The 16,414-nt window shown below is 38.1% G+C and overlaps 13 non-coding genes and 43 pseudogenes across 13 annotated transcripts; all 56 read left to right on the top strand.

Moving 5' to 3' along the window:
- Positions 1–158: 158 nt before the first annotated feature.
- LOC149686752 (5S ribosomal RNA) lies at positions 159–277 on the top strand (annotated as a pseudogene).
- A 362-nt stretch (positions 278–639) lies between these two features.
- LOC149686751 (5S ribosomal RNA) lies at positions 640–742 on the top strand (annotated as a pseudogene).
- Positions 743–864: 122 nt separating this feature from the next.
- LOC149686750 (5S ribosomal RNA) lies at positions 865–967 on the top strand (annotated as a pseudogene).
- Positions 968–1,089: 122 nt separating this feature from the next.
- LOC149686749 (5S ribosomal RNA) lies at positions 1,090–1,208 on the top strand. The gene has a single exon (XR_016383904.1). It is a non-coding gene; the product is annotated as a 5S ribosomal RNA (ribosomal RNA).
- A 135-nt stretch (positions 1,209–1,343) lies between these two features.
- Positions 1,344–1,446, top strand: LOC149686748 (5S ribosomal RNA; annotated as a pseudogene).
- Positions 1,447–1,568: 122 nt separating this feature from the next.
- LOC149686747 (5S ribosomal RNA) lies at positions 1,569–1,687 on the top strand (annotated as a pseudogene).
- Positions 1,688–2,049: 362 nt separating this feature from the next.
- On the top strand, positions 2,050–2,152 carry LOC149686746 (5S ribosomal RNA; annotated as a pseudogene).
- Positions 2,153–2,274: 122 nt separating this feature from the next.
- LOC149686745 (5S ribosomal RNA) lies at positions 2,275–2,377 on the top strand (annotated as a pseudogene).
- Positions 2,378–2,499: 122 nt separating this feature from the next.
- LOC149686744 (5S ribosomal RNA) lies at positions 2,500–2,602 on the top strand (annotated as a pseudogene).
- Positions 2,603–2,724: 122 nt separating this feature from the next.
- LOC149686743 (5S ribosomal RNA) lies at positions 2,725–2,827 on the top strand (annotated as a pseudogene).
- A 122-nt stretch (positions 2,828–2,949) lies between these two features.
- Positions 2,950–3,068, top strand: LOC149686742 (5S ribosomal RNA; annotated as a pseudogene).
- Positions 3,069–3,430: 362 nt separating this feature from the next.
- Positions 3,431–3,533, top strand: LOC149686741 (5S ribosomal RNA; annotated as a pseudogene).
- Positions 3,534–3,655: 122 nt separating this feature from the next.
- LOC149686740 (5S ribosomal RNA) lies at positions 3,656–3,758 on the top strand (annotated as a pseudogene).
- A 122-nt stretch (positions 3,759–3,880) lies between these two features.
- LOC149686739 (5S ribosomal RNA) lies at positions 3,881–3,983 on the top strand (annotated as a pseudogene).
- Positions 3,984–4,105: 122 nt separating this feature from the next.
- On the top strand, positions 4,106–4,208 carry LOC149686738 (5S ribosomal RNA; annotated as a pseudogene).
- A 122-nt stretch (positions 4,209–4,330) lies between these two features.
- On the top strand, positions 4,331–4,449 carry LOC149686737 (5S ribosomal RNA). The gene has a single exon (XR_016383937.1). It is a non-coding gene; the product is annotated as a 5S ribosomal RNA (ribosomal RNA).
- Positions 4,450–4,807: 358 nt separating this feature from the next.
- Positions 4,808–4,910, top strand: LOC149686736 (5S ribosomal RNA; annotated as a pseudogene).
- A 122-nt stretch (positions 4,911–5,032) lies between these two features.
- Positions 5,033–5,135, top strand: LOC149686735 (5S ribosomal RNA; annotated as a pseudogene).
- Positions 5,136–5,257: 122 nt separating this feature from the next.
- LOC149686734 (5S ribosomal RNA) lies at positions 5,258–5,376 on the top strand. Its single transcript, XR_016383902.1, has one exon. It is a non-coding gene; the product is annotated as a 5S ribosomal RNA (ribosomal RNA).
- A 135-nt stretch (positions 5,377–5,511) lies between these two features.
- LOC149686733 (5S ribosomal RNA) lies at positions 5,512–5,614 on the top strand (annotated as a pseudogene).
- Positions 5,615–5,735: 121 nt separating this feature from the next.
- On the top strand, positions 5,736–5,854 carry LOC149686732 (5S ribosomal RNA). The gene has a single exon (XR_016383956.1). It is a non-coding gene; the product is annotated as a 5S ribosomal RNA (ribosomal RNA).
- Positions 5,855–6,216: 362 nt separating this feature from the next.
- LOC149686731 (5S ribosomal RNA) lies at positions 6,217–6,319 on the top strand (annotated as a pseudogene).
- A 122-nt stretch (positions 6,320–6,441) lies between these two features.
- LOC149686730 (5S ribosomal RNA) lies at positions 6,442–6,560 on the top strand. Its single transcript, XR_016383955.1, has one exon. It is a non-coding gene; the product is annotated as a 5S ribosomal RNA (ribosomal RNA).
- A 362-nt stretch (positions 6,561–6,922) lies between these two features.
- LOC149686729 (5S ribosomal RNA) lies at positions 6,923–7,025 on the top strand (annotated as a pseudogene).
- A 122-nt stretch (positions 7,026–7,147) lies between these two features.
- LOC149686728 (5S ribosomal RNA) lies at positions 7,148–7,250 on the top strand (annotated as a pseudogene).
- A 122-nt stretch (positions 7,251–7,372) lies between these two features.
- Positions 7,373–7,491, top strand: LOC149686727 (5S ribosomal RNA; annotated as a pseudogene).
- A 135-nt stretch (positions 7,492–7,626) lies between these two features.
- LOC149686726 (5S ribosomal RNA) lies at positions 7,627–7,729 on the top strand (annotated as a pseudogene).
- A 122-nt stretch (positions 7,730–7,851) lies between these two features.
- Positions 7,852–7,970, top strand: LOC149686725 (5S ribosomal RNA). Its single transcript, XR_016383954.1, has one exon. It is a non-coding gene; the product is annotated as a 5S ribosomal RNA (ribosomal RNA).
- A 362-nt stretch (positions 7,971–8,332) lies between these two features.
- LOC149686724 (5S ribosomal RNA) lies at positions 8,333–8,435 on the top strand (annotated as a pseudogene).
- Positions 8,436–8,559: 124 nt separating this feature from the next.
- Positions 8,560–8,662, top strand: LOC149686723 (5S ribosomal RNA; annotated as a pseudogene).
- Positions 8,663–8,784: 122 nt separating this feature from the next.
- On the top strand, positions 8,785–8,903 carry LOC149686722 (5S ribosomal RNA). The gene has a single exon (XR_016383966.1). It is a non-coding gene; the product is annotated as a 5S ribosomal RNA (ribosomal RNA).
- Positions 8,904–9,280: 377 nt separating this feature from the next.
- LOC149686721 (5S ribosomal RNA) lies at positions 9,281–9,383 on the top strand (annotated as a pseudogene).
- Positions 9,384–9,505: 122 nt separating this feature from the next.
- On the top strand, positions 9,506–9,624 carry LOC149686720 (5S ribosomal RNA; annotated as a pseudogene).
- Positions 9,625–9,746: 122 nt separating this feature from the next.
- On the top strand, positions 9,747–9,865 carry LOC149686719 (5S ribosomal RNA; annotated as a pseudogene).
- A 254-nt stretch (positions 9,866–10,119) lies between these two features.
- Positions 10,120–10,222, top strand: LOC149686718 (5S ribosomal RNA; annotated as a pseudogene).
- A 122-nt stretch (positions 10,223–10,344) lies between these two features.
- LOC149686717 (5S ribosomal RNA) lies at positions 10,345–10,463 on the top strand. The gene has a single exon (XR_016383936.1). It is a non-coding gene; the product is annotated as a 5S ribosomal RNA (ribosomal RNA).
- A 360-nt stretch (positions 10,464–10,823) lies between these two features.
- On the top strand, positions 10,824–10,926 carry LOC149686716 (5S ribosomal RNA; annotated as a pseudogene).
- Positions 10,927–11,048: 122 nt separating this feature from the next.
- LOC149686715 (5S ribosomal RNA) lies at positions 11,049–11,151 on the top strand (annotated as a pseudogene).
- A 122-nt stretch (positions 11,152–11,273) lies between these two features.
- LOC149686714 (5S ribosomal RNA) lies at positions 11,274–11,392 on the top strand. The gene has a single exon (XR_016383901.1). It is a non-coding gene; the product is annotated as a 5S ribosomal RNA (ribosomal RNA).
- A 135-nt stretch (positions 11,393–11,527) lies between these two features.
- Positions 11,528–11,630, top strand: LOC149686713 (5S ribosomal RNA; annotated as a pseudogene).
- Positions 11,631–11,751: 121 nt separating this feature from the next.
- LOC149686712 (5S ribosomal RNA) lies at positions 11,752–11,870 on the top strand. The gene has a single exon (XR_016383953.1). It is a non-coding gene; the product is annotated as a 5S ribosomal RNA (ribosomal RNA).
- Positions 11,871–12,232: 362 nt separating this feature from the next.
- Positions 12,233–12,335, top strand: LOC149686711 (5S ribosomal RNA; annotated as a pseudogene).
- A 122-nt stretch (positions 12,336–12,457) lies between these two features.
- Positions 12,458–12,576, top strand: LOC149686710 (5S ribosomal RNA). The gene has a single exon (XR_016383952.1). It is a non-coding gene; the product is annotated as a 5S ribosomal RNA (ribosomal RNA).
- Positions 12,577–12,938: 362 nt separating this feature from the next.
- On the top strand, positions 12,939–13,041 carry LOC149686709 (5S ribosomal RNA; annotated as a pseudogene).
- A 122-nt stretch (positions 13,042–13,163) lies between these two features.
- On the top strand, positions 13,164–13,266 carry LOC149686708 (5S ribosomal RNA; annotated as a pseudogene).
- Positions 13,267–13,391: 125 nt separating this feature from the next.
- On the top strand, positions 13,392–13,510 carry LOC149686707 (5S ribosomal RNA; annotated as a pseudogene).
- A 135-nt stretch (positions 13,511–13,645) lies between these two features.
- LOC149686706 (5S ribosomal RNA) lies at positions 13,646–13,748 on the top strand (annotated as a pseudogene).
- A 122-nt stretch (positions 13,749–13,870) lies between these two features.
- Positions 13,871–13,989, top strand: LOC149686705 (5S ribosomal RNA). Its single transcript, XR_016383950.1, has one exon. It is a non-coding gene; the product is annotated as a 5S ribosomal RNA (ribosomal RNA).
- Positions 13,990–14,126: 137 nt separating this feature from the next.
- On the top strand, positions 14,127–14,245 carry LOC149686704 (5S ribosomal RNA). The gene has a single exon (XR_016383949.1). It is a non-coding gene; the product is annotated as a 5S ribosomal RNA (ribosomal RNA).
- A 362-nt stretch (positions 14,246–14,607) lies between these two features.
- Positions 14,608–14,710, top strand: LOC149686703 (5S ribosomal RNA; annotated as a pseudogene).
- A 122-nt stretch (positions 14,711–14,832) lies between these two features.
- On the top strand, positions 14,833–14,935 carry LOC149686702 (5S ribosomal RNA; annotated as a pseudogene).
- A 122-nt stretch (positions 14,936–15,057) lies between these two features.
- On the top strand, positions 15,058–15,176 carry LOC149686701 (5S ribosomal RNA; annotated as a pseudogene).
- Positions 15,177–15,313: 137 nt separating this feature from the next.
- LOC149686700 (5S ribosomal RNA) lies at positions 15,314–15,432 on the top strand (annotated as a pseudogene).
- A 137-nt stretch (positions 15,433–15,569) lies between these two features.
- LOC149686699 (5S ribosomal RNA) lies at positions 15,570–15,672 on the top strand (annotated as a pseudogene).
- A 122-nt stretch (positions 15,673–15,794) lies between these two features.
- LOC149686698 (5S ribosomal RNA) lies at positions 15,795–15,913 on the top strand (annotated as a pseudogene).
- A 376-nt stretch (positions 15,914–16,289) lies between these two features.
- LOC149686697 (5S ribosomal RNA) lies at positions 16,290–16,392 on the top strand (annotated as a pseudogene).
- Positions 16,393–16,414: the final 22 nt, after the last annotated feature.

The raw sequence follows: 16,414 nt of genomic DNA, 5'->3' as shown, positions 1-16,414 counted from the left end.
GCAGTCAGTACTTGGGAACACTGCGTGCATTTGGCTTTTTCCTTTTTGTTTCCTCTTATAAATTCCACCAGATATGAAAAAAGCAAACATATCTTTTTTTTGTTATTGTTTTATAAAGATGAAGGTTAATAAAATTCAAATTATTAACTAGCACTCTCGGCAACGGCCATATCACGCTGAATACACCGTTTCTCGTCCCATCACCGAAGTTTATCAGCGTCGAGCGCAGTCAGTACTTCGGAGGGAGACCACTTAGGAACACTGCGTGCCGTTAGCTTTTTCACTTTTTTTTTGTCTTTTAAATTCCAATAGATATGAAAAAAGCAGACATATTTTCTTTTTGTTATTGTTTTAAAAAGATGAAGGTTAATTTGTCTCACTTAATTTAAATTCGAATTATTAACTAGCACTCTCGGCAACGGCCATATCACGCTGAAAACACCGGTTCTCTTCCGATCACCGAAGTTAAGCAGCGTCGAGCGCAGTCAGTACTTAGAAACACTGCGTGAAGTTGGCTTTTTCACTTTTATTTCCTCTTTTAAACTCCACCAGATATGAAAAAAGCAATTATATTTTCTTTTTGTTATTGTTTTAGAAAGATGAAGGTTAATAAAATTCTATTTATTAACTAGCACTCTCGGCCACGGCCATATCACGCTGAAAACACCGGTTCTCGTCCGATCACCGAAGTTAAGCAGCGTCGAGTGCAGTCAGTACTTGGGAACACTGCGTGCCGTTGGCTTTTTCCGTTTTGTTTCCACTTTTAAATTCCACCAGATATGAAAAAACCAAACATATCTTCTTTTTGTTATTGTTTTATAAATATGAAGGTTAATTAAATTCAAATTATTAACTAGCACTCTCGGCAACGGCCATATCACGCTGAAAACACCGGTTCTCGTCCGATCACCGAGGTTAAGCAGCGTCGAGCGCAGTCAGTACTTGGGAACACTGCGTGCCTTTGGCTTTTTCCTTTTTGTTTCCTCTTATAAATTCCACCAGATATGAAAAAAGCAAACATTTCTTCTTTTTGTTATTGTTTTTTAAAGATGAAGGTTAATTAAATTCAAATTATTAACTAGCACTCTCGGCAACGGCCATATCACGCTGAAAACACCGGTTCTCGTCTGATCACCGAAGTTAAGCAGCGTCGAGCGCAGTCAGTACTTGGGAGGGAGACCACTTAGGAACACTGCGTGCCGTTAGCTTTTTCACTTTTTTTGTCTTTTAAATTCCAATAGATATGAAAAAAGGAAACATATTTTCTTTTTGTTATTGTTTTAAAAAGATGAAGGTTAATTTGTCTCACTTAATTTAAATTCGAATTATTAACTAGCACTCTCGGCAACGGCCATATCACGCTGAAAACACCGGTTCTCTTCCGATCACCGAAGTTAAGCAGCGTCGAGCGCAGTCAGTACTTGGGAACACTGCGTGCCGTTGGATTTTTCCTTTTTGTCTCCTCTTATATATTCCACCAGATATGAAAAAACCAAACATATCTTCTTTTTTTTATTGTTTTATAAATATGAAGGTTAATTAAATTCAAATTATTAACTAGCACTCTCGGCAACGGCCATATCACGCTGAGAACACCGGTTCTCGTCCGATCACCGAAGTTAAGCAGCGTCGAGCGCAGTCAGTACTTGTGAGGGAGACCACTTAGGAACTCTGCGTGCCGTTGGCTTTTTCACTTATTTTTCCTCTTTTAAATTTTAATGGATATGAAAAAAGCAAACATGTTTTCTTTTTGTTATTGTTTAAAAAAAATGAAGGTTAATTTGTCTCACTTAATTTAAATTCGAATTATTAACTAGCACTCTCGGCAACGGCCATATCACGCTGAAAACACCGGTTCTAGTCCGATCACCGAAGTTAAGCAGCGTCGAGCGCAGTCAATACTTAGAAACACTGCGTGAAGTTGGCTTTTTCACTTTTATTTCCTCTTTTAAACTCCACCAGATACGAAAAAAGAAATTATATTTTCTTTTTGTTATTGTTTTAGAAAGATGAAGGTTAATTAAATTCAAATTATTAACTAGCACTCTCGGCAACGGCCATATCACGCTGAAAACACCGGTTCTCGTCCGATCACCGAAGTTTAGCAGCGTCGAGTGCAGTCAGTACTTGGGAACACTGCGTGCCGTTGGCTTTTTCCTTTTTGTTTCCACTTTTAAATTCCACCAGATATGAAAAAACCAAACATATCTTCTTTTTGTTATTGTTTTATAAATATGAAGGTTAATTAAATTCAAATTATTAACTAGCACTCTCGGCAACGGCCATATCACGCTGAAAACACCGGTTCTCGTCCGATCACCGAAGTTAAGCAGCGTCGAGCGCAGTCAGTACTTGGGAACACTGCGTGCCTTTGGCTTTTTCCTTTTTGTTTCCTCTTATAAATTCCACCAGATATGAAAAAAGCAAACATTTCTACTTTTTGTTATTGTTTTATAAAGATGAAGGTTAATTAAATTCAAATTATTAACTAGCACTCTCGGCAACGGCCATATCACGCTGAAAACACCGGTTCTCGTCCGATCACCGAAGTTAAGCAGCGTCGAGTGCAGTCAGTACTTGGGAACACTGCGTGCCGTTGGCTTTTTCCTTTTTGTTTCCATTTTTAAATTCCACCAGATATGAAAAAACCAAACATATCTTCTTTTTGTTATTGTTTTATAAATATGAAGGTTAATTAAATTCAAATTATTAACTAGCACTCTCGGCAACGGCCATATCACGCTGAAAACACCGGTTCTCGTCCGATCACCGAAGTTAAGCAGCGTCGAGCGCAGTCAGTACTTGGGAACACTGCGTGCCTTTGGCTTTTTCCTTTTTGTTTCCTCTTATAAATTCCACCAGATATGAAAAAAGCAAACATTTCTTCTTTTTGTTATTGTTTTATAAATATGAAGGTTAATTAAATTCAAATTATTAACTAGCACTCTCGGCAACGGCCATATCACGCTGAGAACACCGGTTCTCGTCCGATCACCGAAGTTAAGCAGCGTCGAGCGCAGTCAGTACTTGTGAGGGAGACCACTTAGGAACTCTGCGTGCCGTTGGCTTTTTCACTTATTTTTCCTCTTTTAAATTTTAATGGATATGAAAAAAGCAAACATGTTTTCTTTTTGTTATTGTTTAAAAAAAATGAAGGTTAATTTGTCTCACTTAATTTAAATTCGAATTATTAACTAGCACTCTCGGCAACGGCCATATCACGCTGAAAACACCGGTTCTAGTCCGATCACCGAAGTTAAGCAGCGTCGAGCGCAGTCAATACTTAGAAACACTGCGTGAAGTTGGCTTTTTCACTTTTATTTCCTCTTTTAAACTCCACCAGATACGAAAAAAGAAATTATATTTTCTTTTTGTTATTGTTTTAGAAAGATGAAGGTTAATTAAATTCAAATTATTAACTAGCACTCTCGGCAACGGCCATATCACGCTGAAAACACCGGTTCTCGTCCGATCACCGAAGTTAAGCAGCGTCGAGTGCAGTCAGTACTTGGGAACACTGCGTGCCGTTGGCTTTTTCCTTTTTGTTTCCACTTTTAAATTCCACCAGATATGAAAAAACCAAACATATCTTCTTTTTGTTATTGTTTTATAAATATGAAGGTTAATTAAATTCAAATTATTAACTAGCACTCTCGGCAACGGCCATATCACGCTGAAAACACCGGTTCTCGTCCGATCACCGAAGTTAAGCAGCGTCGAGCGCAGTCAGTACTTGGGAACACTGCGTGCCTTTGGCTTTTTCCTTTTTGTTTCCTCTTATAAATTCCACCAGATATGAAAAAAGCAAACATTTCTACTTTTTGTTATTGTTTTATAAAGATGAAGGTTAATTAAATTCAAATTATTAACTAGCACTCTCGGCAACGGCCATATCACGCTGAAAACACCGGTTCTCGTCCGATCACCGAAGTTAAGCAGCGTCGAGTGCAGTCAGTACTTGGGAACACTGCGTGCCGTTGGCTTTTTCCTTTTTGTTTCCACTTTTAAATTCCACCAGATATGAAAAAACCAAACATATCTTCTTTTTGTTATTGTTTTATAAATATGAAGGTTAATTAAATTCAAATTATTAACTAGCACTCTCGGCAACGGCCATATCACGCTGAAAACACCGGTTCTCGTCCGATCACCGAAGTTAAGCAGCGTCGAGCGCAGTCAGTACTTGGGAACACTGCGTGCCTTTGGCTTTTTCCTTTTTGTTTCCTCTTATAAATTCCACCAGATATGAAAAAAGCAAACATTTCTTCTTTTTGTTATTGTTTTATAAAGATGAAGGTTAATTAAATTCAAATTATTAACTAGCACTCTCGGCAACGGCCATATCACGCTGAAAACACCGGTTCTCGTCTGATCACCGAAGTTAAGCAGCGTCGAGCGCAGTCAGTACTTGGGAGGGAGACCACTTAGGAACACTGCGTGCCGTTGGCTTTTTCACTTTTTTTGTCTTTTAAATTCCAATAGATATGAAAAAAGCAAACATTTTCTTTTTGTTATTGTTTTAAAAAGATGAAGGTTAATTTGTCTCACTTAATTTAAATTCGAATTATTAACTAGCACTCTCGGCAACGGCCATATCACGCTGAAAACACCGGTTCTCTTCCGATCACCGAAGTTAAGCAGCGTCGAGCGCAGTCAGTACTTAGAAACACTGCGTGAAGTTGGCTTTTTCACTTTTATTTCCTCTTTTAAACTCCACCAGATATGAAAAAAGCAATTATATTTTCTTTTTGTTATTGTTTTAGAAAGATGAAGGTTAATAAAATTCTATTTATTAACTAGCACTCTCGGCCACGGCCATATCACGCTGAAAACACCGGTTCTCGTCCGATCACCGAAGTTAAGCAGCGTCGAGTGCAGTCAGTACTTGGGAACACTGCGTGCCGTTGGCTTTTTCCGTTTTGTTTCCACTTTTAAATTCCACCAGATATGAAAAAACCAAACATATCTTCTTTTTGTTATTGTTTTATAAATATGAAGGTTAATTAAATTCAAATTATTAACTAGCACTCTCGGCAACGGCCATATCACGCTGAAAACACCGGTTCTCGTCCGATCACCGAAGTTAAGCAGCGTCGAGCGCAGTCAGTACTTGGGAACACTGCGTGCCTTTGGCTTTTTCCTTTTTGTTTCATCTTATAAATTCCACCAGATATGAAAAAAGCAAACATTTCTTCTTTTTGTTATTGTTTTATAAAGATGAAGGTTAATTAAATTCAAATTATTAACTAGCACTCTCGGCAACGGCCATATCACGCTGAAAACACCGGTTCTCGTCTGATCACCGAAGTTAAGCAGCGTCGAGCGCAGTCAGTACTTGGGAGGGAGACCACTTAGGAACACTGCGTGCCGTTAGCTTTTTCACTTTTTTTGTCTTTTAAATTCCAATAGATATGAAAAAAGCAAACATATTTTCTTTTTGTTATTGTTTTAAAAAGATGAAGGTTAATTTGTCTCACTTAATTTAAATTCGAATTATTAACTAGCACTCTCGGCAACGGCCATATCACGCTGAAAACACCGGTTCTCTTCCGATCACCGAAGTTAAGCAGCGTCGAGCGCAGTCAGTACTTGGGAACACTGCGTGCCGTTGGCTTTTTCCTTTTTGTCTCCTCTTATATATTCCACCAGATATGAAAAAAGCAAATATATCTTCTTTTGTTATTGTTTTATAAAGATGAAGGTTAATTAAATTCAAATTATTAACTAGCACTCTCGGCAACGGCCATATCACGCTGAGAACACCGGTTCTCGTCCGATCACCGAAGTTAAGCAGCGTCGAGCGCAGTCAGTACTTGTGAGGGAGACCACTTAGGAACACTGCGTGCCGTTGGCTTTTTCACTTATTTTTCCTCTTTTAAATTTTAATGGATATGAAAAAAGCAAACATGTTTTCTTTTTGTTATTGTTTAAAAAAAATGAAGGTTAATTTGTCTCACTTAATTTAAATTCGAATTATTAACTAGCACTCTCGGCAACGGCCATATCACGCTGAAAACACCGGTTCTAGTCCGATCACCGAAGTTAAGCAGCGTCGAGCGCAGTCAATACTTAGAAACACTGCGTGAAGTTGGCTTTTTCACTTTTATTTCCTCTTTTAAACTCCACCAGATACGAAAAAAGAAATTATATTTTCTTTTTGTTATTGTTTTAGAAAGATGAAGGTTAATAAAATTCTATTTATTAACTAGCACTCTCGGCAACGGCCATATCACGCTGAAAACACCGGTTCTCTTCCGATCACCGAAGTTAAGCAGCGTCGAGCGCAGTCAGTACTTGGGAACACTGCGTGCCGTTGGCTTTTTCCTTTTTGTCTCCTCTTATATATTCCACCAGATATGAAAAAAGCAAATATATCTTCTTTTTGTTATTGTTTTATAAAGATGAAGGTTAATTAAATTCAAATTATTAACTAGCACTCTCGGCAACGGCCATATCACGCTGAGAACACCGGTTCTCGTCCGATCACCGAAGTTAAGCAGCGTCGAGCGCAGTCAGTACTTGTGAGGGAGACCACTTAGGAACACTGCGTGCCGTTGGCTTTTTCACTTATTTTTCCTCTTTTAAATTTTAATGGATATGAAAAAAGCAAACATGTTTTCTTTTTGTTATTGTTTAAAAAAAATTAAGGTTAATTTGTCTCACTTAATTTAAATTCGAATTATTAACTAGCACTCTCGGCAACGGCCATATCACGCTGAAAACACCGGTTCTAGTCCGTTCACCGAAGTTAAGCAGCGTCGAGCGCAGTCAGTACTTAGAAACACTGCGTGAAGTTGGCTTTTTCACTTTTATTTCCTCTTTTAAACTCCACCAGATATGAAAAAAGCAATTATATTTTCTTTTTGTTATTGTTTTAGAAAGATGAAGGTTAATAAAATTCTATTTATTAACTAGCACTCTCGGCAACGGCCATATCACGCTGAAAACACCGGTTCTCGTCCGATCACCGAAGTTAAGCAGCGTCGAGTGCAGTCAGTACTTGGGAACACTGCGTGCCGTTGGCTTTTTCCTTTTTGTTTCCACTTTTAAATTCCACCAGATATGAAAAAACCAAACATATATTCTTTTTGTTATTGTTTTATAAATATGAAGGTTAATTAAATTCAAATTATTAACTAGCACTCTCGGCAACGGCCATATCACGCTGAAAACACCGGTTCTCGTCCGATCACCGAAGTTAAGCAGCGTCGAGCGCAGTCAGTACTTGGGAACACTGCGTGCCTTTGGCTTTTTCCTTTTTGTTTCCTCTTATAAATTCCACCAGATATGAAAAAAGCAAACATTTCTTCTTTTTGTTATTGTTTTATAAAGATGAAGGTTAATTAAATTCAAATTATTAACTAGCACTCTCGGCAACGGCCATATCACGCTGAAAACACCGGTTCTCGTCTGATCACCGAAGTTAAGCAGCATCGAGCGCAGTCAGTGCTTGGGAGGGAGACCACTTAGGAACACTGCGTGCCGTTAGCTTTTTCACTTTATTTGTCTTTTAAATTCCAATAGATATGAAAAAAGCAAACATATTTTCTTTTTGTTATTGTTTTAAAAAGATGAAGGTTAATTTGTCTCACTTAATTTAAATTCGAATTATTAACAAGCACTCTCGGCAACGGCCATATCACGCTGAAAACACCGGTTCTCTTCCGATCACCGAAGTTAAGCAGCGTCGAGCGCAGTCAGTACTTGGGAACACTGCGTGCCGTTGGCTTTTTCCTTTTTGTCTCCTCTTATAAATTCCACCAGATATGAAAAAAGCAAATATATCTTCTTTTTGTTATTGTTTTATAAAGATGAAGGTTAATTAAATTCAAATTATTAACTAGCACTCTCGGCAACGGCCATATCACGCTGAGAACACCGGTTCTCGTCCGATCACCGAAGTTAAGCAGCGTCGAGCGCAGTCAGTACTTGTGAGGGAGACCACTTAGGAACACTGCGTGCCGTTGGCTTTTTCACTTATTTTTCCTCTTTTTAATTTTAATGGATATGAAAAAAGCAAACATGTTTTCTTTTTGTTATTGTTTAAAAAAAATGAAGGTTAATTTGTCTCACTTAATTTAAATTCGAATTATTAACTAGCACTCTCGGCAACGGCCATATCACGCTGAAAACACCGGTTCTAGTCCGATCACCGAAGTTAAGCAGCGTCGAGCGCAGTCAGTACTTAGAAACACTGCGTGAAGTTGGCTTTTTCACTTTTATTTCCTCTTTTATACTCCACCAGATATGAAAAAAGCAATTATATTTTCTTTTTGTTATTGTTTTAGAAAGATGAAGGTTAATAAAATTCTATTTATTAACTAGCACTCTCGGCAACGGCCATATCACGCTGAAAACACCGGTTCTCGTCCGATCACCGAAGTTAAGCAGCGTCGAGTGCAGTCAGTACTTGGGAACACTGCGTGCCGTTGGCTTTTTCCTTTTTGTTTCCACTTTTAAATTCCACCAGATATAAAAAAAAACCAAACATATCTTCTTTTTGTTATTGTTTTATAAATATGAAGGTTAATTAAATTCAAATTATTAACTAGCACTCTCGGCAACGGCCATATCACGCTGAAAACACCGGTTCTCGTCCGATCACCGAAGTTAAGCAGCGTCGAGCGCAGTCAGTACTTGGGAACACTTCGTGCCTTTGGCTTTTTCCTTTTTGTTTCCTCTTATAAATTCCACCAGATATGAAAAAAGCAAACATTTCTTCTTTTTGTTATTGTTTTATAAAGATGAAGGTTAATTAAATTCAAATTATTAACTAGCACTCTCGGCAACGGCCATATCACGCTGAAAACACCGGTTCTCGTCTGATCACCGAAGTTAAGCAGCATCGAGCGCAGTCAGTACTTGGGAGGGAGACCACTTAGGAACACTGCGTGCCGTTGGCTTTTTCATTTTTTTTTTCTCTTTTAAATTCCAAAAGATATGAAAAAAGCAAACATATTTTCTTTTTGTTATTGTTTTAAAAAGATGAAGGTTAATTTGTCTCACTTAATTTAAATTCGAATTATTAACTAGCAATCTCGGCAACGGCCATATCACGCTGAAAACACCGGTTCTAGTCCGATCACCGAAGTTAAGCAGCGTCGAGCGCAGTCAGTACTTAGAAACACTGCGTGAAGTTGGCTTTTTCACTTTTATTTCCTCTTTTAAACTCCACCAGATATGAAAAAAGCAAACATATCTTCTTTTTGTTATTGTTTTAGAAAGATGAAGGTTAATTTGTCTCACTTAATTTAAATTCGAATTATTAACTAGGACAATCGGCAACGGCCATATCACGCTGAAAACACCGGTTCTCGTCCGATCACCGAAGTTAAGCAGCGTCGAGCGCAGTCAGTACTTGGGAACACTGCGTGCCGTTGGCTTTTTCCTTTTTGTTTCCTCTTATAAATTCCACCAGATATGAAAAAAGCAAACATATCTTCTTTTTGTTATTGTTTTATAAAGATGAAGGTTAATTAAATTCAAATTATTAACTAGCACTCTCGGCAACGGCCATATCACGCTGAATACACCGTTTTTCGTCCGATCACCGAAGTTCAGCAGCGTCGAGCGCAGTCAGTACTTGGGAGGGAGACCACTTAGGCACACTGCGTGCCTTTGGCTTTTTCCTTATTGTTTCCTCTTATAAATTTCACCAGATATGAAAAAAGCAAACATATCTTCTTTTTGTTATTGTTTTATAGAGATGAAGGTTAATTAAATTCAAATTATTAACTAGCACTCTCGGCAACGGCCATATCACGCTGAAAACACCGGTTCTCGTCTGATCACCGAAGATAAGCAGCGTCGAGCGCAGTCAGTACTTGGGAGGGAGACCACTTAGGAACACTGCGTGCCGTTAGCTTTTTCACTTTTTTTTTGTCTTTTAAATTCCAATAGATATGAAAAAAGCAAACATATTTTCTTTTTGTTATTGTTTTAAAAAGATGAAGGTTAATTTGTCTCACTTAATTTAAATTCGAATTCAAATCAAATTCAACTTCAAAATGTTTATTTTTTCCTTTTCATTACATATACTGTTTGCTACGGGGCTAAGTCACATTGTGACTTGTAAGCCCCGTGCCTATCTGCTTAATTTAATTATTAACTAGCACTCTCGGCAACGGCCATATCACGCTGAAAACACCGGTTCTCGTCCGATCACAGAAGTTAAGCAGCGTCGAGCGCAGTCAGTACTTGGGAACACTGCGTGCCTTTGGCTTTTTCCTTTTTGTTTCCTCTTATAAATTCCACCAGATATGAAAAAAGCAAACATTTCTTCTTTTTGTTATTGTTTTATAAAGATGAAGGTTAATTAAATTCAAATAATTAACTAGCACTCTCGGCAACGGCCATATCACGCTGAAAACACCGGTTCTCGTCTGATCACCGAAGTTAAGCAGCGTCGAGCGCAGTCAGTACTTGGGAGGGAGACCACTTAGGAACACTGCGTGCCGTTGGCTTTTTCACTTTTTTTGTCTTTTAAATTCCAATAGATATGAAAAAAGCAAACATATTTTCTTTTTGTTATTGTTTTAAAAAGATGAAGGTTAATTTGTCTCACTTAATTTAAATTCGAATTATTAACTAGCACTCTCGGCAACGGCCATATCACGCTGAAAACACCGGTTCTCTTCCGATCACCGAAGTTAAGCAGCGTCGAGCGCAGTCAGTACTTAGAAACACTGCGTGAAGTTGGCTTTTTCACTTTTATTTCCTCTTTTAAACTCCACCAGATATGAAAAAAGCAATTATATTTTCTTTTTGTTATTGTTTTAGAAAGATGAAGGTTAATAAAATTCTATTTATTAACTAGCACTCTCGGCCACGGCCATATCACGCTGAAAACACCGGTTCTCGTCCGATCACCGAAGTTAAGCAGCGTCGAGTGCAGTCAGTACTTGGGAACACTGCGTGCCGTTGGCTTTTTCCGTTTTGTTTCCACTTTTAAATTCCACCAGATATGAAAAAACCAAACATATCTTCTTTTTGTTATTGTTTTATAAATATGAAGGTTAATTAAATTCAAATTATTAACTAGCACTCTCGGCAACGGCCATATCACGCTGAAAACACCGGTTCTCGTCCGATCACCGAAGTTAAGCAGCGTCGAGCGCAGTCAGTACTTGGGAACACTGCGTGCCTTTGGCTTTTTCCTTTTTGTTTCCTCTTATAAATTCCACCAGATATGAAAAAAGCAAACATTTCTTCTTTTTGTTATTGTTTTATAAAGATGAAGGTTAATTAAATTCAAATTATTAACTAGCACTCTCGGCAACGGCCATATCACGCTGAAAACACCGGTTCTCGTCTGATCACCGAAGTTAAGCAGCGTCGAGCGCAGTCAGTACTTGGGAGGGAGACCACTTAGGAACACTGCGTGCCGTTAGCTTTTTCACTTTTTTTGTCTTTTAAATTCCAATAGATATGAAAAAAGCAAACATATTTTCTTTTTGTTATTGTTTTAAAAAGATGAAGGTTAATTTGTCTCACTTAATTTAAATTCGAATTATTAACTAGCACTCTCGGCAACGGCCATATCACGCTGAAAACACCGGTTCTCTTCCGATCACCGAAGTTAAGCAGCGTCGAGCGCAGTCAGTACTTGGGAACACTGCGTGCCGTTGGCTTTTTCCTTTTTGTCTCCTCTTATATATTCCACCAGATATGAAAAAAGCAAATATATCTTCTTTTGTTATTGTTTTATAAAGATGAAGGTTAATTAAATTCAAATTATTAACTAGCACTCTCGGCAACGGCCATATCACGCTGAGAACACCGGTTCTCGTCCGATCACCGAAGTTAAGCAGCGTCGAGCGCAGTCAGTACTTGTGAGGGAGACCACTTAGGAACACTGCGTGCCGTTGGCTTTTTCACTTATTTTTCCTCTTTTAAATTTTAATGGATATGAAAAAAGCAAACATGTTTTCTTTTTGTTATTGTTTAAAAAAAATGAAGGTTAATTTGTCTCACTTAATTTAAATTCGAATTATTAACTAGCACTCTCGGCAACGGCCATATCACGCTGAAAACACCGGTTCTAGTCCGATCACCGAAGTTAAGCAGCGTCGAGCGCAGTCAATACTTAGAAACACTGCGTGAAGTTGGCTTTTTCAATTTTATTTCCTCTTTTAAACTCCACCAGATACGAAAAAAGAAATTATATTTTCTTTTTCTTATTGTTTTAGAAAGATGAAGGTTAATAAAATTCTATTTATTAACTAGCACTCTCGGCAACGGCCATATCACGCTGAAAACACCGGTTCTCTTCCGATCACCGAAGTTAAGCAGCGTCGAGCGCAGTCAGTACTTGGGAACACTGCGTGCCGTTGGCTTTTTCCTTTTTGTCTCCTCTTATATATTCCACCAGATATGAAAAAAGCAAATATATCTTCTTTTTGTTATTGTTTTATAAAGATGAAGGTTAATTAAATTCAAATTATTAACTAGCACTCTCGGCAACGGCCATATCACGCTGAGAACACCGGTTCTCGTCCGATCACCGAAGTTAAGCAGCGTCGAGCGCAGTCAGTACTTGTGAGGGAGACCACTTAGGAACACTGCGTGCCGTTGGCTTTTTCACTTATTTTTCCTCTTTTAAATTTTAATGGATATGAAAAAAGCAAACATGTTTTCATTTTGTTATTGTTTAAAAAAAATGAAGGTTAATTTGTCTCACTTAATTTAAATTCGAATTATTAACTAGCACTCTCGGCAACGGCCATATCACGCTGAAAACACCGGTTCTAGTCCGATCACCGAAGTTAAGCAGCGTCGAGCGCAGTCAGTACTTAGAAACACTGCGTGAAGTTGGCTTTTTCACTTTTATTTCCTCTTTTAAACTCCACCAGATATGAAAAAAGCAATTATATTTTCTTTTTGTTATTGTTTTAGAAAGATGAAGGTTAATAAAATTCTATTTATTAACTAGCACTCTCGGCAACGGCCATATCACGCTGAAAACACCGGTTCTCGTCCGATCACCGAAGTTAAGCAGCGTCGAGTGCAGTCAGTACTTGGGAACACTGCGTGCCGTTGGCTTTTTCCTTTTTGTTTCCACTTTTAAATTCCACCAGATATGAAAAAACCAAACATATATTCTTTTTGTTATTGTTTTATAAATATGAAGGTTAATTAAATTCAAATTATTAACTAGCACTCTCGGCAACGGCCATATCACGCTGAAAACACCGGTTCTCGTCCGATCACCGAAGTTAAGCAGCGTCGAGCGCAGTCAGTACTTGGGAACACTGCGTGCCTTTGGCTTTTTCCTTTTTGTTTCCTCTTATAAATTCCACCAGATATGAAAAAAGAAAACAAATTTTTTTTTTTTTGTTATTGTTTTATAAAGATGAAGGTTAATTAAATTCAAATTATTAACTAGCACTCTCGGCAACGGCCATATCACGCTGAAAACACCGGTTCTCGTCTGATCACCGAAGTTAAGCAGCATCGAGCGCAGTCAGTACTTGGGAGGGAGACCACTTAGGAACACTGCGTGCCGTTAGCTTTTTCACTTTATTTGTCTTTTAAATTCCAATAGATATGAAAAAAGCAAACATATTTTCTTTTTGTTATTGTTTTAAAAAGATGGAGGTTAATTTGTCTCACTTAATTTAAATTCGAATTATTAACTAGCACTCTCGGCAACGGCCATATCACGCTGAAAACACCGGTTCTCTTCCGATCACCGAAGTTAAGCAGCGTCGAGCGCAGTCAGTACTTGGGAACACTGCGTGCCGTTGGCTTTTTCCTTTTTGTCTCCTCTTATAAATTCCACCAGATATGAAAAAAGCAAATATATCTTCTTTTTGTTATTGTTTTATAAAGATGAAGGTTAATTAAATTCAAATTATTAAATAGCACTCTCGGCAACGGCCATATCACGCTGAGAACACCGGTTCTCGTCCGATCACCGAAGTTAAGCAGCGTCGAGCGCAGTCAGTACTTGTGAGGGAGACCACTTAGGAACACTGCGTGCCGTTGGCTTTTTCACTTATTTTTCCTCTTTTTAATTTTAATGGATATGAAAAAAGCAAACATGTTTTCTTTTTGTTATTGTTTAAAAAAAATGAAGGTTAATTTGTCTCACTTAATTTAAATTCGAATTATTAACTAGCACTCTCGGCAACGGCCATATCACGCTGAGAACACCGGTTCTCGTCCGATCACCGAAGTTAAGCAGCGTCGAGCGCAGTCAGTACTTGTGAGGGAGACCACTTAGGAACACTGCGTGCCGTTGGCTTTTTCACTTATTTTTCCTCTTTTTAATTTTAATGGATATGAAAAAAGCAAACATGTTTTCTTTTTGTTATTGTTTAAAAAAAATGAAGGTTAATTTGTCTCACTTAATTTAAATTCGAATTATTAACTAGCACTCTCGGCAACGGCCATATCACGCTGAAAACACCGGTTCTAGTCCGATCACCGAAGTTAAGCAGCGTCGAGCGCAGTCAGTACTTAGAAACACTGCGTGAAGTTGGCTTTTTCACTTTTATTTCCTCTTTTAAACTCCACCAGATATGAAAAAAGCAATTATATTTTCTTTTTGTTATTGTTTTAGAAAGATGAAGGTTAATAAAATTCTATTTATTAACTAGCACTCTCGGCAACGGCCATATCACGCTGAAAACACCGGTTCTCGTCCGATCACCGAAGTTAAGCAGCGTCGAGTGCAGTCAGTACTTGGGAACACTGCGTGCCGTTGGCTTTTTCCTTTTTGTTTCCACTTTTAAATTCCACCAGATATGAAAAAACCAAACATATCTTCTTTTTGTTATTGTTTTATAAATATGAAGGTTAATTAAATTCAAATTATTAACTAGTACTCTCGGCAACGGCCATATCACGCTGAAAACACCGGTTCTCGTCCGATCACCGAAGTTAAGCAGCGTCGAGCGCAGTCAGTACTTGGGAACACTGCGTGCCTTTGGCTTTTTCCTTTTTGTTTCCTCTTATAAATTCCACCAGATATGAAAAAAGCAAACATATCTTCTTTTTGTTATTGTTTTATAAAGATGAAGGTTAATAAAATTCAAATTATTAACTAGCACTCTCGGCAACGGCCATATCACGCTGAATACACCGTTTCTCGTCCCATCACCGAAGTTTATCAGCGTCGAGCGCAGTCAGTACTTCGGAGGGAGACCACTTAGGAACACTGCGTGCCGTTAGCTTTTTCACTTTTTTTTTGTCTTTTAAATTCCAATAGATATGAAAAAAGCAAAGATATTTTCTTTTTGTTATTGTTTTAAAAAAATGAAGGTTAATTTGTCTCACTTACTTTAAATTCGAATTATTAACTAGCACTCTCGGCAACGGCCATTTCACGCTTAGAACACCGGTTCTCGTCCGATCACCGAAGTCAAGCAGCGTCGAGCGCAGTCAGTATTTGGGAGGGAGACAACTTAGGAACACTGCGTGCCGTTGGCTTTTTCATTTTTTTTTTCTCTTTTAAATTCCAAAAGATATGAAAAAAGCAAACATATTTTCTTTTTGTTATTGTTTTAAAAAGATGAAGGTTAATTTGTCTCACTTAATTTAAATTCGAATTATTAACTAGCACTCTCGGCAACGGCCAAATCACGCTGAAAACACCGGTTCTCGTCCGATCACCGAAGTTAAGCAGCGTCGAGCGCAGTCAGTACTTGGGAACACTGCGTGCCGTTGGCTTTTTCCTTTTTGTTTCCTCTTATAAATTCCACCAGATATGAAAAAAGCAAATATATCTTCTTTTTGTTATTGTTTTATAAAGATGAAGGTTAATTAAATTCAAATTATTAACTAGCACTCTCGGCAACGGCCATATCACGCTGAGAACACCGGTTCTCGTCCGATCATTGAAGTTAAGCAGCGTCGAGCGCAGTCAGTACTTGTGAGGGAGACCACTTAGGAACACTGCGTGCCGTTGGCTCTTTCACTTTTTTTCCTCTTTTAAATTTTAATGGATATGAAAAAAGCAAATATATTTTCTTTTTGTTATTGTTTAAAAAAAATGAAGGTTAAATTGTCTCAATTAATTTAAATTCGAATTATTAACTAGCAATCTCGGCAACGGCCATATCACGCTGAAAACACCGGTTCTAGTCCGATCACCGAAGTTAAGCAGCGTCGAGCGCAGTCAGTACTTAGAAACACTGCGTGAAGTTGGCTTTTTCACTTTTATTTCCTCTTTTAAACTCCACCAGATATGAAAAAAGCAAACATATCTTCTTTTTGTTATTGTTTTAGAAAGATGAAGGTTAATTTGTCTCACTTAATTTAAATTCGAATTATTAACTAGGACAATCGGCAACGGCCATATCACGCTGAAAACACCGGTTCTCGTCCGATCACCGAAGTTAAGCAGCGTCGAGCGCAGTCAGTACTTGGGAACACTGCGTGCCGTTGGCTTTTTCCTTTTTGTTTCCTCTTA

This window comes from Phalangium opilio, unplaced genomic scaffold (genome assembly GCF_054372755.1).
Source record: "Phalangium opilio isolate 3A_F unplaced genomic scaffold, DU_Popi_V2 ptg000031l_1, whole genome shotgun sequence".
In the NCBI taxonomy this organism is placed as follows: Eukaryota; Metazoa; Arthropoda; class Arachnida; order Opiliones; family Phalangiidae; genus Phalangium; species Phalangium opilio.
Note: the sequence above shows the minus strand (reverse complement) of the source record. Positions and strands in the feature narration are given on the sequence as shown.